Source organism: Vulpes vulpes, chromosome 2, assembly GCF_048418805.1.
Source record: "Vulpes vulpes isolate BD-2025 chromosome 2, VulVul3, whole genome shotgun sequence".
Classification (NCBI taxonomy): domain Eukaryota; kingdom Metazoa; phylum Chordata; class Mammalia; order Carnivora; family Canidae; genus Vulpes; species Vulpes vulpes.
In genome coordinates this window covers 42,811,775-42,827,442 of record NC_132781.1, presented here as the reverse complement: position 1 = coordinate 42,827,442, position 15,668 = coordinate 42,811,775, and the positions used below count along the sequence as shown (strand labels likewise).

At 42.6% G+C, this 15,668-nt stretch overlaps 1 protein-coding gene across 3 annotated transcripts in view; it reads left to right on the top strand.

The window, feature by feature from the left end:
- The window catches only part of FAM222B (family with sequence similarity 222 member B), a 76,406-nt gene continuing 60,738 nt past the window's right edge, over positions 1 to 15,668 (top strand). For 2 of the 3 annotated variants that reach the window (XM_026016121.2, XM_026016117.2), the window contains exon 1: positions 1 to 145. The gene's annotated coding sequence lies outside the window, so the exon portion shown is untranslated. Of the gene's footprint in view, positions 351 to 15,668 lie in introns of all 3 variants that reach the window. The other variant, XM_072747817.1, reaches the window with a different exon arrangement.

Genomic DNA, 15,668 nt, shown 5'->3' with positions numbered 1-15,668 from the left:
GGCACTCCAGGCTGCGCAGGCGCATGAGCGGCTCCCGGCGAGTCCCGACGGCGGCGGCGGCTACTGAGGGGCCGGGGCGTGGAGCAGCGGTGGCGGCGGCGGGCGGCTACGGAGCAGCCATGAGGGCCGGGCCCAGTCACCGACAGTGAGTGATGGTGGAAGAGGGGTGGACGCCGAGAGAGAAGAGGGGTGGCCTGGTGGAAGGATGCCTCGACCTCGGAGCGGGAGGGGCTCTGTCGGAGGCGAAGGGGCGTGGGGGAGGGACAGTTTGAGGTGATGATGGGAGAATTTGGGGCATAGGTGCCCGGATCGCCCGCGCCGGGGCTGGACAGCTTGGCGGAGGGAAGGAGGTGAGTGCTGCAGAGGGAGGGAGCCCTCGGCAGGGCAGTGTCCCGCGCTTCTCCGTTTGTCATCATCCCTTCCCCCAGAAGCTTTCGGTCGCCTCTCCCTTTCCGCTTCTTTCAGAGAATGGTCGCGGGGGGAGGGTGGTGGAGGATGAAAGCCCTGCTGGAGCAGAAGAAGCTAACTCTGATCCAGGCAGGGAAGGGCCGGTCGCCCAGAGTCATGGGCTTTTCTGGGTGGAGGATGGGAGTCGGGAGCCCTCTGTTTAAAGCTGGGAGGGATCTAGGGGAAAAAGCTAGGGGGCTTAGAGTCTGACAGGCTCGAAACCACGTCCACCATTGATAAGGCTGATAGATATAACCTTGGGCCGGTCCCACTTAACCTTTCTGAACCTCTAAACATGTGGGGTGCTTCAGTGGGCTATTGCAAGCATCAGGTATGTGCTTGAGATTGTTGATGAAGGTTGTAAATTGTAGATACTATGCCGATGGTACTACATTACCACGATATTACTGGATTTTAGACCTTGCCGTTATTAGTAGAATGATTGATTTCTTTGTCAAGGCGAAGCATATTGTTTGTAAAACCTCAGTAGGCACATATGTGCGTTCTACGTAGGCACGGTGGATCATGTGCAAAAATACCAGTTTGTGATGTGACTAATTAGCCATCAGACTTGTGTAGGAAAAATACTCTTGGGCATTTTTACAAATGGTGTGTAGCTCCTTACTCAAGAGAAAGGAAATAGAGAATGGAGGGGCCAATCTGTTAAATGCTTTCAGAACATATCTTACTCATGTTCCTTGTCTTATAACACAGTTGGTATTAATGTGCTTTATTATGAGTTGAGACAACTAGTTTGAGACAAGCTGGGAGGGCTGCACAAAGGGGGATGTGCAAATACAATTTGTTATTTTTAAATTGTAAAAAAGTTTTCTTTTGCTAGGGAGTTTCTGGTTGCTTGAGGGCCCTGTCTCTATTTTGGAGTTCAGATAAGCATGTAGCAGCTTTTTCAGCTCCACTTTTTGTTACTCTGCCTGTGGAACCTCCAGGGTGGAGTGTCTTTCAGAGAAAGACAGAAGCAGCTGTGCAAGAGCCAGGAGGTGGCTGGTTCTTTTCTGAGAGGCTGAAGGAGCACTCATGAGGCTTTGTTGTTATTCTTGTTGTTATTTAGGGTAGACAAAGCAGAGGACAGAGTTAAACCTTGTGCTTCTAGAGAGAGAAAATGGCTTTCTAGCCACTGCTTTTGAAAGAGATGAAACTTCTTTCAGAAGGACAGAAGGAGACGGATGCTTCAGCTTTTGCTGGCTATGAAGATTGATTGAAAGCTTGAAATGGAGAGGCCTTTTGGAAATTAGTGATTTGTCTTTCATCTGAGCAAGGGTAGGGGTGTGGCTGTACTAGATCCTTAAAGATTCTCAGATAAGAACGGTGAATTAGGGATCCCTGGGTGGCGCAGCGGTTTGGCGCCTGCCTTTGGCCCAGGGCGCGATCCTGGAGACCCGGGATCGAATCCCACGTCAGGCTCCCGGTGCATGGAGCCTGCTTCTCCCTCTGCCTATGTCTCTGCCTCTCTCTCTCTGTGTGACTATCATAAATAAATTAAAAAAATTAAAAAAAAATATTTAAAAAAAAAAAAAAAAGAACGGTGAATTATTTTATAGGAATGGGGGAAATGAACCCCAGGTGTCTTTAACTTCTCTGTCTGGTAAAACTTGTTTTACCTCTTTTTCCTGGAAATGCACAGTGATAGGTCATCTTTAAGTTTTTGCTCTAGTTCCTTGGTTCTCTCGGTAATTATCCGTAACATCGATTCTTCTTTTTTTAAAGGATAATTTAAAAACGAAAGCACTTGTTACTCTTTTCATTGGTCTTTTACAGAATACAAATTTATTCTGTTTTTGACTCCCACACAGAAGATGAAATAGAGGTATAAAATGTTAGAGCTGGCCTCGCTGTCCTATTTTATTTTAATAATTGGATATTTGTTTTTAATTTTGGTAATGTATTTTTCCTTCTACTGGAAATTTCCATTGGTTCAAATAATTCCATAATGCCGTCTGTGTTATGTTAAAATGATAGAGGTTTGTTCAGCTGTGAAGAGAATTTCCTGTCCTTTCTATTCTTTTTTCCTATTTGTGGTTATTTTTATGTAGTAGATGAACCAAATAGAATCTTCCCCTGCGGGAGAGAAAGGGCATGGTCAGTGCTTTGATTACCTGTTATGTGAGCAGTCTGTCATAAGTGGGGAAGTAAAGGGTGCCTGGGTGGCACAGTTAAGCATTGGACTCTTGGTTTCAGCTCAGGTCATGATCTCAGGGTCCTGAGACGGAGCCTGCATCAAACTCTGTGCTCAGCATGGAGTCTGCTTGGAATTCTTCCTCTCCCTCTCTGCCACTGCTGCTCGCGCTTGTGCATGTGCACGCTCTCTCTCTTTCAAATCTTTAAATAAGTAAAATATTCTAACAACAATAAAAACAAAGTGGGAATGTTAGGACTTTTCATAAGTCTCTGAGAAAGCAAGGGCTAAAAAGGAATTAATGGTTACTAACTCATTTTTATTCTGATAAAATTAGTAATTAAAAAAATCTCATGCCTTGGGATTTAATTAATTAATTAACTAATTAATTAATTAAGCAGGCTCTACACCCACTACAGTGCCCAACTTGGAACTTGAATTCACAACCCTGAGTTCAAATGTGGGATCCTTAACCAACTGAACTGCCACTCAGGTGCCCCAGGGGAAAACTTTTTAAAATAGTCTATTTAAAAACAAAATTATGATGTTAAGAAATAACAAAATTATAGCATTTTCACCTCTTTTTTTACTTTGAATATTTGCTTGTGAACAGAATCTTTGTTCCTTTAGAGCCCTTTTGATCTTGCCACCCATTCCTAAACTGAATTGTCCTTTGTGATACTTTCACAGCTGCTAATAATTGAGCACAAAGGTTTTTTTGTTGTTTTTTGTCATGTTTGGTTCTTGATAGAGTGCTAAAAACTTTAAGGGAGGGTTATAAGGGAAGACATTAAAAAGGAAAAGTAAAGAGGAAAGAGATTTAACTTAGTGAATTTGTAGGTTATTCTGGTGTTTGGAGGGTGAAGGATTCAAGAATGGATATATGATTCAGAGTAGCCTTCTGAGGACCCAGTTTTGCTTACCAGTGTTTAGCACAGTACATAGTGGCCCTAGAATAATTGCTCTTTAAATATTTACTGAATGGGGGCCCTGCCTGGGTGGCTTGGTTAGTTAAGCGTTTGACTCTGATTTTGGCTCAGGTCAGGATTTCAGGATTGTGAGATCCAGCCCATGTTGGGCTGGTACTTGATGGGGAATCTGCTTCAGATTCTTTTCCTCTACCCCTCCCCCAGTTGTCTTATGTGTGTTTTCTCTCTCTCAGATAAGCAAATAAATCCTTTTTTTAAAAATATTTTATTTATTTATTTACAGAGACACAGAGGGAGAGTGAGAGGCAGAGACACAGGCAGAGGGAGAAGCAGGCTCCATGCAGAGAGCCTGACGTGGGACTTGATCCAGGGTCTCCAGGATCACACCCCGGGCTGCAGGCGGCGCCAAACCGCTGCGGCACCGGGGCTGCCCAAATAAGCAAATAAATCTTAAATAAAAAATATTTGCTGAATGGAAAAATGATAACGAGCAGTATAAATCATAATCCACAAATGTGAGTTCAAATCTTCTGCAACTTTGTGAATCTTTGAATGAGTTTACCTTTGTTTCTTAACCTCAGTGTCTCCATCTGTAATAACTGTACTTACTGCATGGGTTGTTTGAGGGTTAAATGTATTAGTACAAGTAAAATGCTTAGGATAGTACTTAATACTTAGCAAATGCTGAATAAATGCTATCTAACTAGTATTTGTTGAGTGCTTAAATCTATGCTTGTCAGAGATGTTTATAATGTAGCCCTTGCTCTCTCAATTTACAGTTTAGTGGAGGAAAAAGAAGTATATAAAGTAATTGCTACAGAATCTAATACCTTATTTCATCAAATCTGTGGTGTCAGGTTGTAAAGCTCACAGTTACTTTAACAAGAAAGAAAGAAATGCTGCTAATGAGACTGGCATGCCATCAGTTGTAAAATATAACCTGTTTTTAAAGAAATGTGGGAAGAACAGTATGTCTTAGAATTTTAAAAAAAATTTTTTTAAAATTTATTTATGATAGTTACAGAGAGAAGAGAGAGAGAGAGAGAGAGAGAGAAGCAGGCTCCATGCACCGGGAGCCCGATGTGGGATTCGATCCCGGGTCTCCAAGATCGCGCCCTGGGCCAAAGGCAGGCGCCAAACCGCTGCGCCACCCAGGGATCCCCAGTATGTCTTAGAATTGATGAAATACAGTATGTGCTCTACTAGAGGGAGGTACAACTTGTGAGAGTTGATGGAAGTCTGGGTGCAGGTATTGTCAGTAAAGGCCCCTTGCATAACCTGTGTGATGCTCATAGATGGACAAGGTAGATAGGGCATTCCAAGCAGAGAGTAAAGTCTGAAAATGGAAAGGGAGAGGGCATGATTGATGTGTACCACCATATCAGGACAAGAGGTGGAGGAAATGAGCTAAGACTTTGGCAGAGTAGCATTGTATAATGCAGCAGAGCAGGACAGGAAGCTTAGAACATTTTCAGAAGACATGAGCCTGATTCTTGGGTTTCAACTCCTAAAATGTAATAGGAACTCTAAAAAGATGATACTAATATAATAAAGTGGGAAGTGAGAGTAGTGTGAGAAGCAAAGTGGCCAGGGGAAGGGTTGAAGCTTCACAGCTGACCAGAGTGGGGATAAGTGTGAAGTCACTGTACTAATGATGAGAGGTGAATGCTTTCTCAGCAGAGAAGTGTTTAATATCTATTTCTGTCTTTTCACTATCAAGTCTTGATTATGCCCCCTTTTTAAAAATTTATTTTATTATTTTTTGATTATGCCCCTTTTAGAGCTTTGTAGCTTAGAGTGACAGGAAATACAACTCAAGAGGAAAAATGCTAAATTTTCTTTATTAAAAATGCATTTAGGGGGCACCTGAGTGACTGTTGGTTAAGCATCTGCCTTTGACTCAGGTCATGATTCTGGGGTCCTGGGATCCAGCCCTGTACTGTAGGGCTCCTTGCTCAGTAGGGAGTCTGGTTCTCCTTCTCCCCTTCTCCCTGCTTGTGCTATCTCTGTCTCAAAAAGTTAGGGTAACCCTGGTGGCTCAGCGGTTTAGCACCACCTTCAGCCCAGGGCCTGATCCTGGAGACCCAGGATCGGGTCCCACATCGGGCTCCCTGCATGGAGCCTGCTTCTGCCTGTTTCTCTGCCTCTCTCTCTCTCTTTCTCTATGTCTATCATGAATAAATAAATAAAATCTTAAAAAAAAAAATCTTTTAAAAAATGCATTTATTTTTGTTTTGTATATTTTTTAAAGTTTTATTTATTAAAAAAAAGTTTTATTTATTTAAGTAGTATCTGTACCCCAGTATGGGGCTCAAACTCATGACCCCAAGGTCAGGAATCCCATGCCCTTCCATCCGAGCCAGGTAGGTGCCCCTAAAAATGCATTTATTTATTTATTTATTTATTTATTTTAAAAGTAGGCTTTGGGACACCTGTGTGACTCAGCGGTTGGGCGTCTGCCTCCGGCTCAGGTCGTGATCCCGGGATCGAGCCCTGCATCAGGCTCCTTGCGTGGAGCCTGCTTCTTCCTCTGCCTATGTCTCTGCCTCTCTCTCTGTCTCTGTCTCTCATGAATAAATAAATAAAATCTTAAATTAAAAAAAAAATCTTAAATAAAAATAAATGAAGTAGGCTTCGTGCCCAGTGTGGAGCCCAGTGTGGGGCTTAAACTCACTACGTGGATCAAGACCTGAACTGAGACCAAGAGTCATATACTTAACTGAGTCACTCAGGCACCTTTAAAAATGCATTTAATACAAGGAGGGCAATAAGTTACTAGATTTAAGGTTCAGTTATAAAATGGTGGTTTAGTATAGCATTGTATTGTACTGTTTCATGGGAAAATATAGGTCATTTAAAGAGTGGTTTAATAAACTTAGTTACTAAGTTTCTGGCTACTAACCCTGAAGCTAGTAGGGAAAAATATGAAAAGTGGAAATAGCATGAATTTGTGTGGTGTCTCTTCTTTTCACCAATAAACCAAAACCAGGTTTGAATGTCTTAAGCTTTTTGGTCTCTCTCTGGTCTCTTTTAAAAAAAATTTTTTTTGGGATCCCTGGGTGGCGCAGCGGTTTAGCGCCTGCCTTTGGCCCAGGGCCTGATCCTGGAGACCCGGGATCGAATCCCACGTCGGGCTCCCGGTGCATGGAGCCTGCTTCTCCCTCTGCCTGTGTCTCTGCCTCTCTCTCTCACTGTGTGACTATCATAAATAAATAAAAATTAAAAAAAAATAAAATATATTTTTTTATGATAGTCACAGAGAGAGAGAGAGAGAGAGAGAGAGAGAGAGAGAGAGGCAGAGGCACAGGTGGAGGGAGAAGCAGGCTCCATGCACCGGGAGCCCGACGTGGGATTCGATCCCGGGTCTCCAGGATCAGGCCCTGGGCCAAAGGCAGGCGCTAAACCGCTGCGCCACCCAGGGATCCCGGTCTCTGGTCTCATTAAAAAATGTTGGAATTGATCCTTTCAGCAATCAAATTCAGCAGACATTTAAGTGTCTACTGAGTGTTAGGCATTGTGCTAGGCACTGGAATTAAAAATATGAATAATTCTTGTTTGTAAGGATGAATCTTAGAGACTCATCGTGGGGCTTGAACTCATGACAACCAAGATCAAGCGTCGCATGCTCTACCAACTGAGCCAGGCAGGTGCCCCTAAAAAGCACACGTTTTAAAAAAAATATTTTAATTGGTTAATTAATGTGTGTGTTTATTTTCTTTTAATTTAAAAAGATTATTTATTTGAGAGAGAGCGAGTGAGCGAGCATGCAGTAGGGAAGAGGCAGAGGGAGAATGTGTCCTGACTTTGCACTGAGTGCAAAGTCCTATCCAGGGCTCTATCTCTCCACTCCAAGATCATGATCTGAGCTGAAACTAAGAGTCCAGTGCTTAACTGACTGCAACACCCAGGGCCCCCTGTTTATTTTCTTTAGTAATCTCTACATACAATCTGGGGCTCACACTCACAACTCTGAGATCTAGTCACATGTTCTACCAACTGAGCCAGCCAGGCACCCCAAGAGTGCACATTTTAATTAGAGACTAATGCATAAATGATTATGAATTAGCATAGTAAGTGCTATCCTAGAGATTTGCACTAAGTACTGTGGGACCACTGGTGGGAGGATGGGATGGTTGAAAAAAGCTTCCTAGAGAAAGACTTGGGTCTTATTATTATTATCTTTTAAGATTTTATTTATTTATCCACAAGAGACACAGAGAGAGAGGCAGAGACAAAGGCAGAGGGAGGAGAAGCAGGCTCGGTTCAGGGAGCCTGATGCAGGACTCGATCCCAGGACCCCAGGATCACTCCCTGAGCTGAAGGCAGACGCTTAACCGCTGAGCCACCCAGGCGTCCCGAGTTGGGTCTTATTTATTTGTTTAATTTTTAGAGATTTACTTGTTTATTTATTTGAGAGAGAAAGCATGGGAAGGGCAGAAGGAGAGGGAGCTTTATGGGAATCTCAGGCAGACTCCATACTGAGTGGGGAACCCTCTGCGGGGTTCAGTTTCATGACCTTGAGATCATGACCTGAGGCGAAACCAGGAGTCAGGTGCTCAATAGACTGAGCTGCCCAGGCACCTCAGGGTTAGTTGGGTTTTAGAGGATGAATACAATTTGGCTGCTTCAACAAAAAAAGGATTAGAGAGGATAGTGTTTCAAAATATGGAGAACAGCTTGCATAAGGGCACTGAGGTATAGGAGTATGGACCTGTGGGCCAGTGGTTTAATGTGGCTAGATCATGGAGCATGAGGAAGGAATGGAATGAAGAGAGGTGAAAGATACCGGATTGTGAATGGCCTTGGTGAGGGGTCTGAATTTTGTTTTGTAGATGCTAGGGAGTTACAGGAGAGTTTTTAGTCAGGTAAGGAACACATTCAGATCACTGTTTAAGAAAAGTAACACTGTTGGCAGTGTGGAAGTTAGATTTTAAAGGGTGAAATTGGCTGCAGGGAGACTAATTGGTTATGAGACTTGGTGTGATGATCACTTTAGAGATCTTGAAGATCTCAATTACAGTGGTAATGGTGAATTGTAAACAGGTTAAAGAGCTTTTTAGGAGACTGACCAGAAGGATCTTACTGACTTTATTATGTTGGGGAATGTGTAAGGGAGAAGGAGTCGTCAAAGATGGATTTGAATTTGCTTGCTTGGGCAACTAAATAAATGGCGAGGTCATTAACTAAGGTAGGTTATACAGGGGTAAGACAGTGTTACATTTGAGGGAAAATGAATTTGATTTAGGTATATTAGATTTGAGGTGTCAGGAAAATCCAGGAGCAAATGTCCAATAAACTTCTGGATATTTGGGGATCCCTGGTTTGGGCCTGCCTTCGGCCCAGGGCATGATCCTGGAGTCCCAGGATCGAGTCCCACATCAGGCTCCCTGCATGGAGCCTGCTTCTCCCTCTGCCTGTGTCTCTACCTCTCTCTCTCTCTCTCTCTCTCTCTCTCTCTCTCTCTCTGTGTCTCTCATGAATAAATAAATAAAATCTTAAAAAAAACAAACTTCTAGATATTTGGGTCTTGAGTTTAGTAGAAAGGTTTAGAGTGGAGATACAGATCTAGATCTAGATATCATTAGAGTATAAATAATTAAGTCAGTGTGATTACCCTGTGAGTCTGTGTTCCAGCTGCTTTGTATGCTATTCACATCATCTGGAGGGATTGGCGTTATGGGAATGTGGTACTAGGTATCTTTTCTATGGTAGTAATTTAGACAGTGCTAATACTTTTCCTTATTTTTCCATTTTTTTAAGGTTTAATTTAAAGGGATTATAGGGGAAAGGAGGGAAGATGAGTGGGAAAAATTAGAGAGGGTGACAAAACATGAGAGACTCCTAAGTCTGGGAAAAGAATAAGGGGTAGTGTAAGGGGAGGTGGGCGGGGGGATGGAGTGACTGGGTGATGGGCACTTGATGATGGGATGAGTACTGGGTGTTATACTATGTGTTGGCAAATCGAACTACAATAAAAAAATTAAAAAATAGGGCAGCCCCGGTGGCTCAGCGGTTTAGCGCCGCCTTCAGCCCAGGGAATGATCCTGGAGACCTGGGATCGAGTCCCGCGTCGGGCTCCCTGCTTGGAGCCTCTTTCTCCGACTCTGCCTGTGTCTCTGCCTCTCTCTCTCTCATGAATAAATAAAATCTTTAAAAAAAATTAAAAATAAAGTTTTATTTTATTTTATTTTTTATCCATGAGAGACACAGAGGCAGAGGGAGAAGCAGGCTCCCTTTGAAGAGCCTGATTTAGGACTCAATCCCAAGACCCCCGGTTCATGACCTGAGAGGAAGGCAGATGCTCAACCACTGAACCACCCGGGTGCCCCATTTATTTATTCATTTAAGTAATTTCTACACCCACCCAACATGGGGCTTGAACCCATGACCCCAAGATTGAGTTGCATGCTGCTCTACCAATTGATCTAGCTGGGCTCCCCAGTGAAATTTTCTTTTCCTTTTTTTTTTTTTTTTTTTTAAGATTTTATTTATTCATTAGAGACACAGGCAGAGAGAGAAGCAGGCTCCTCAACAGGAGCCCGATGCGGGACTTTATCCCAGGACCCTGGGAACCACGACCTGAGCCAAAGGCAGATAGATGCTTAACCCCTGAGCCACCCAGGTGCCCCTCCTTTCCCTTTTCCTTCCCTTCCCCTTCCTTAAGTAGGCTCCACACCCAGTGTGGAGCTTGAAGTCATGACCCTGAGATCAGGAGACTCATGCTCTACCGACTGATCCAGCCAGGTACCCTGAAAATTCCTTTTTCCAACGTCAGTTATAAATATAGGAGGGAAAGGATTCTATTCCACTGAATGCCTCTGATTGGAAACTAGATGTTTTTTATAAACTAGAACCTCAGCAGACCACAGGACAATTTTGAACCAGTGCCAGATTGGTTCAGAGTTGGGATTAGGAATTCAAGCCAACTGTCTCATCTGCTACTCTGTAGCTTTTTCACCAGTTATATAAGAACTGAAAACACTGAAATAAATATACTGAATGATAAGTGAAAGATACACATGCTGTTGTTTCCTGGAAGGGCAGTTTCCTATGATTTAGGTGCTTTTTCGTAGTTTATGATTTTGAAATAAAAGGAAAAACATGTTTTATGAAAGGAAGTAATATGCATAGTATCTAAAGTTGTTGGTTGACTTTACTAAACATTTTAAATATTGACATTAAACAGGATGCCTGGCTTTGACAGGAGAATCAAATGCTGGAAATCACAGACATCCCTAGGGTCTCAACTTGATTCAAGACTTAACTCCCCATACCGCTCCTTTTCTCCCTTTCCTTGGAGATTTAAAGTTAAAGAGAAAATTAATTCTGTAGGTAGGTTTTCTTTTTACCTCTTTATAATGGAAAATTTCAAATAAAAGCAAGAGTAAACATCGGTATAAGGAATTCTTATCACTGTTACAGTAATTGTCAACTCGTGTCCATCTTGTGTTATCTATGTTGCTCCTACTGATTAACCCACCCAAGGTATTTTTAAACAAATCCCAGATTCATAAATTAATACTTCTGTATATTTCTCTAAAAGATAAGGACTAAAAGAAAAACCCCACAAAAAATAACAAGCAATTCTTTTTTGTTTAAAGTTTTATTATTTATTTGTTTTAAAGACTGTTCATGGGATCCCTGGGTGGCGCAGCGGTTTGGCGCCTGCCTTTCGCCCAGGGCGCGATCCTGGAGACCCGGGATCGAATCCCACGTCAGGCTCCCGGTGCATGGAGCCTGCTTCTCCCTCTGCCTGTGTCTCTGCCTCTCTCTCTCTCTCACTGTGTGCCTATCATAAATAAAATAAAAAAATAAAAAAAAAAAAAAGACTGTTCATTTTAGGGAGAGCATGTGCAAGCAGGTGGGGGGGGAGCAGAGGGAAAGGGGGAGGGAGATAATCTCTAGTAGACAACAAGCTGAGCCCAGCATGGGGCTTGATCCCACGACCCTGATATCATGACCTTAGCCAAAACCAGGAGTCAGGCACTTAACTGACTGAGCCACCCAGGCCCCCCTATTTATCTAGAGTGATGTTGGAGGTCCTCAGGGTACAGTAGGAACATGTTAACCCTTGATGCATATTTGGGGGATCAAGAAACACTTGTGGATGGAGGAATGTCCTCCAGGAAAGACATGAAGGGTGAGTAGGAATTAGATGAAGAATGAGGAAAGTTTACTGACAGCAGAGGGACCATTGTTTGTAAAATACAAGAAGTTTGGAAAGCCTGGGTGGTTCAGTTGCTTAAGCCTCCAACTTTGGTTTTTTTTTTTTTAAGTTTTTTTTTTTTTTTTTAAATTTATTCATAGAGACAGAGAGAGAGGCAGTGACACAGGCAGAGGGAGAAGCAGGCTCCAAGCAGGGAGCCCAACCTGGGACTGGATCCTGGGTCTCCAGGATCACACCCCGGGCTGCAGGCGGTGTTAAACCGCTGCGCCACCGGGGCTGCCCTCCAACTTCGTTTTTGTTTTGTTTTGTTTTGTTTTGTTTTGTTTTATTTTATTTTATTTTTTTATTTTATTTTATTTTATTTTATTTTATTTTATTTTATTTTATTTTATTTTATTTTATTTTATTTTTTTAAAAAGATTATTTATTAATTTATTAGAGACACAAAGAGAGAGACAGGCAGAGGGAGAAGCGGACTCCATGCCGGGAGCCCGACGTGGGACTCGATCCCAGATCTCCAGGATCACACCCTGGGCTGAAGGAAGCACTAAACCTTAGCTAAACCACCGGGGCTGCCCATGTTTTGATTTTTTTTTTTAAGATTTTATTTATTTGGGATCCCTGGGTGGCGCAGCGGTTTGGCGCCTGCCTTTGGCCCAGGGCGCAATCCTGGAGACCCGGGATCGAATCCCACGTCGGGCTCCCGGTGCATGGAGCCTGCTTCTCCCTCCGCCTGTGTCTCTGCCTCTCTCTTTCTCTCTGTATGACTATCATAAATAAATAAAAATTTAAAAAAAAAAAAAGATTTTATTTATTTATTCATGAGAGACACAGAGAGAGGTAGAGACATAGGCAGAGGGAGAAGCAGGCTCCATGCAGGGAGCTCAATGCAGGACTCAGTACTGGGACTCCAGGATCACGCCCTGAGCCAAAGGCAGGCACTCAACCGCTGAGCCACCCCGGCATACCCAAGCCTCCAACTTTGGCTCAGCTCATGATCTTAAGGTCCTGGGATTGAGCCCTGTGTCAGGCTCTGCACTCAGTGTGGTATCTGCTTGAGGATTCTCTCCTTTCCCTCTGCCTCTGACCGCCTCCACCCCCACTTGTGCACGCTCATGTGCTCTCTCTCTCTCATGCTCAGGTACCCCTGAAGTATTTTTCTTAACTTCTGCACAACTGTAGGAAATCCCAGAGCAGCTGTGCAAATAAAAAATCAGAATTTTAAAAAATAAACAAGATTTTCAACCCTTGCAACGCTCCATCTTTGTTAAAAGTAATCCTAGGCAGTTTATTCCCGCCTAAAACTAGACACTTTTGGGGAAGGTTTAAAACGTCTTTGACAGGGGATCCCTGGGTGGCTCAGCGGTTTGGTACCTGCCTTCCACCCAGGGCATGATCCTGGAGTCCCGGGATCGAGTCCCATGTTGGGCTCCTTGCATGGAGCCTGCTTCTCCCTCTGCCTGTGTCTCTGCCTCTCTCTCTCTCTCTCTCTCTCTCTCATGAATAAATGAATAAAATCTTAAAAAAAAAAAAAAGTCTTTGACAGCTGATTGTAAAATTTATGTAGAAAGGCAAAGGGACCAAGGCAGCCAAAACAATTTTGAAAAAGGATGACAAAGTTGGAAGATTCATACTGCCTGATTTCAAGACTTACTGAAAGGTTCGACAGTATGATATTGGCAAAAGGATAGTTTGACAGATCAATGAAAAAATAGAAAGTCCAGAAATAGACCATATATTTAATAGACTATTAAATATAGCCATTTGATTTTCTACAAAGGTACAAAGGCAAATCAAAAGAGAAAAGATAGATTTAACAATGAGTTGTTGGAACAACTGGATATCTATAAGTAAAAGAAAGAAAAACTGTAACCCAACCTATACTTCATACCATTTGTAAAAATTAACTTAAAATTGATCATAGACCTAAATGTAAAATGGAAAACTATAAAATATTTGAAATAAAACAGGAGAAGGGATCCCTGGGTGGCGCAGCGGTTTGGCGCCTGCCTTTGGCCCAGGGCGCGATCCTGGAGACCTGGCATCGAATCCCACGTCGGGCTCCCGGTGCATGGAGCCTGCTTCTCCCTCTGCCTGTGTCTCTGCCTCTCTCTCTCTCTCTGTGTGTGACTATCATAAATAAAAATTAAAAAAAAAAAAAAAATCTTTGTTACCTTGAGTTAGGTAAAGAGGTCTTAGATACAAACCAAAAACAAGATCCATAAAATTGAAAAAAGTTGATAAATTGAACTTCATCAAAATTTAAAACTTCCTGGGATACCTGGGTGGCTCTGTGGTTGAGCATCTGCCTTGGGCTCAGGTGATCCCAGGATCCAAGATCGAGTTCCACATTGGGCTCCTTGCAGGGAGCCTGCTTCTTCCTCTGCCTATGTCTCTGCCTCTCTCTGTGTCTCTCATGAGTAAATAAATAAAATCTTAAAAATTTTTAAACCTTTACTCTGTAAAAGATACTAAATGAAAAAACAAGAGATGGGGTGCCTGGCTGGCTCAGTTGGTAGAGCATGTGACTTTTGATCTCAGGGTTGTGAATTTGAGCCCTATGTTGGGCATGGAGCTTACTTTACTTTTTTTTCTTTATTTTTTAAAGATTTTATTAATTTATTTGACAGAGGACGAGTAGGCATAGTGGCAGGCAGAGAGAGCAGAGAGCCTGATGTGGAGCTTGATCCTGGGATCGTGACGTGAGCCAAAGGCAGACGCTTCACTGAGCCATTCAGGGGCTCCATGGAGCTTACTTTAAAAAAAAAAAAAAAAAAGACACAGAATGGGAGAAAACATTTGCAAGTCATAGATCAGACATGCATAGACTCATATCTAGAATGAATAAAGAGCTCACAGCTCATCAAGAAGCAAAGAGCACCATAAAACGAGTGAAAGATTTGAATAACTTCATTGGAGAAGATAGTGGCTGGTGAGAGTGAGGGAGTAGGGGAGTGAGGGAGCTGGGTGAGAGTGAAGGGAGTAGGGGAGGGCAGAGGGATAGAGCCTTAAGCAGGCTCCATACTCAGCAGTGCAGAGCCCAGTGTGGCGCTGGATCCCATGACTGAGATTGTGACCTGAGTTGAAATCAAGAGGCAGATACTTAACTGACTAAGTGACCAAGGTGGCCCTGGAGAAGATAGATTGATGACAGGTAAGTGTGTGAGAATGTGCTCAGCATCTCAGTTATTAGAAAAATGCAAATTAAAATCATAATGAGATATACCATTAGAATGGCTAAAAAACAATAACAAAAGAAACTGACTAGATTATGGGCTGGCAGGGATGTGGAACAACTAGAACTTTGGAAAACACTTGGTGATTTCTTACTAAGTAAAACATTTAACATATGACCCAAGTATTTACCCAAGTGAAATGACAACCTATGACATAAAAACCTATATGTGAATATTTATAGCAGCTTTATTTGTACTTAACCGAAAACTAGAAACAACCTGAATACTCTTCAACTTCAGTATGGATAAACCAACTGTGATATATTCACAGTATAATACTATTTAGCAATAAAAAGGAGCTGTTTATATATGCAATAACATGAATGAATCTCATATGCATTATGGTAAGTGAAAGAAGCTAAACTCAAAAGGCTATTCACTATATGATTGAATTTATTTTTTTAAATATATTTTTAAAGGTTTTATTTATTTATTCATGAGAGAGACAGAGAGAGAGGCAGAGATACAGGCAGAAGGAGAAGCAGGAATCCCAATGTGGGACTCGATCCCAGGACCCCAGGATTGCGTCCTGGGCCGAAAGCAGGCGTTAAACCGCTGAGCCACCCAGGGATCCCCCATATGTTTGAATTTATATATTTGAATGGTTTTCATGGGCTAAGGGTAGGGGAATTCTTTTTTTTTTTTTTTTTTTAAAGATTTTATTTATTGATTCATGAGAGACACAGAGAGGCAGAGACACAGGCAGAGAGAGAAACAGGCTCCCCATGGGGAGCTCAATGTGAGACTCAATCCCA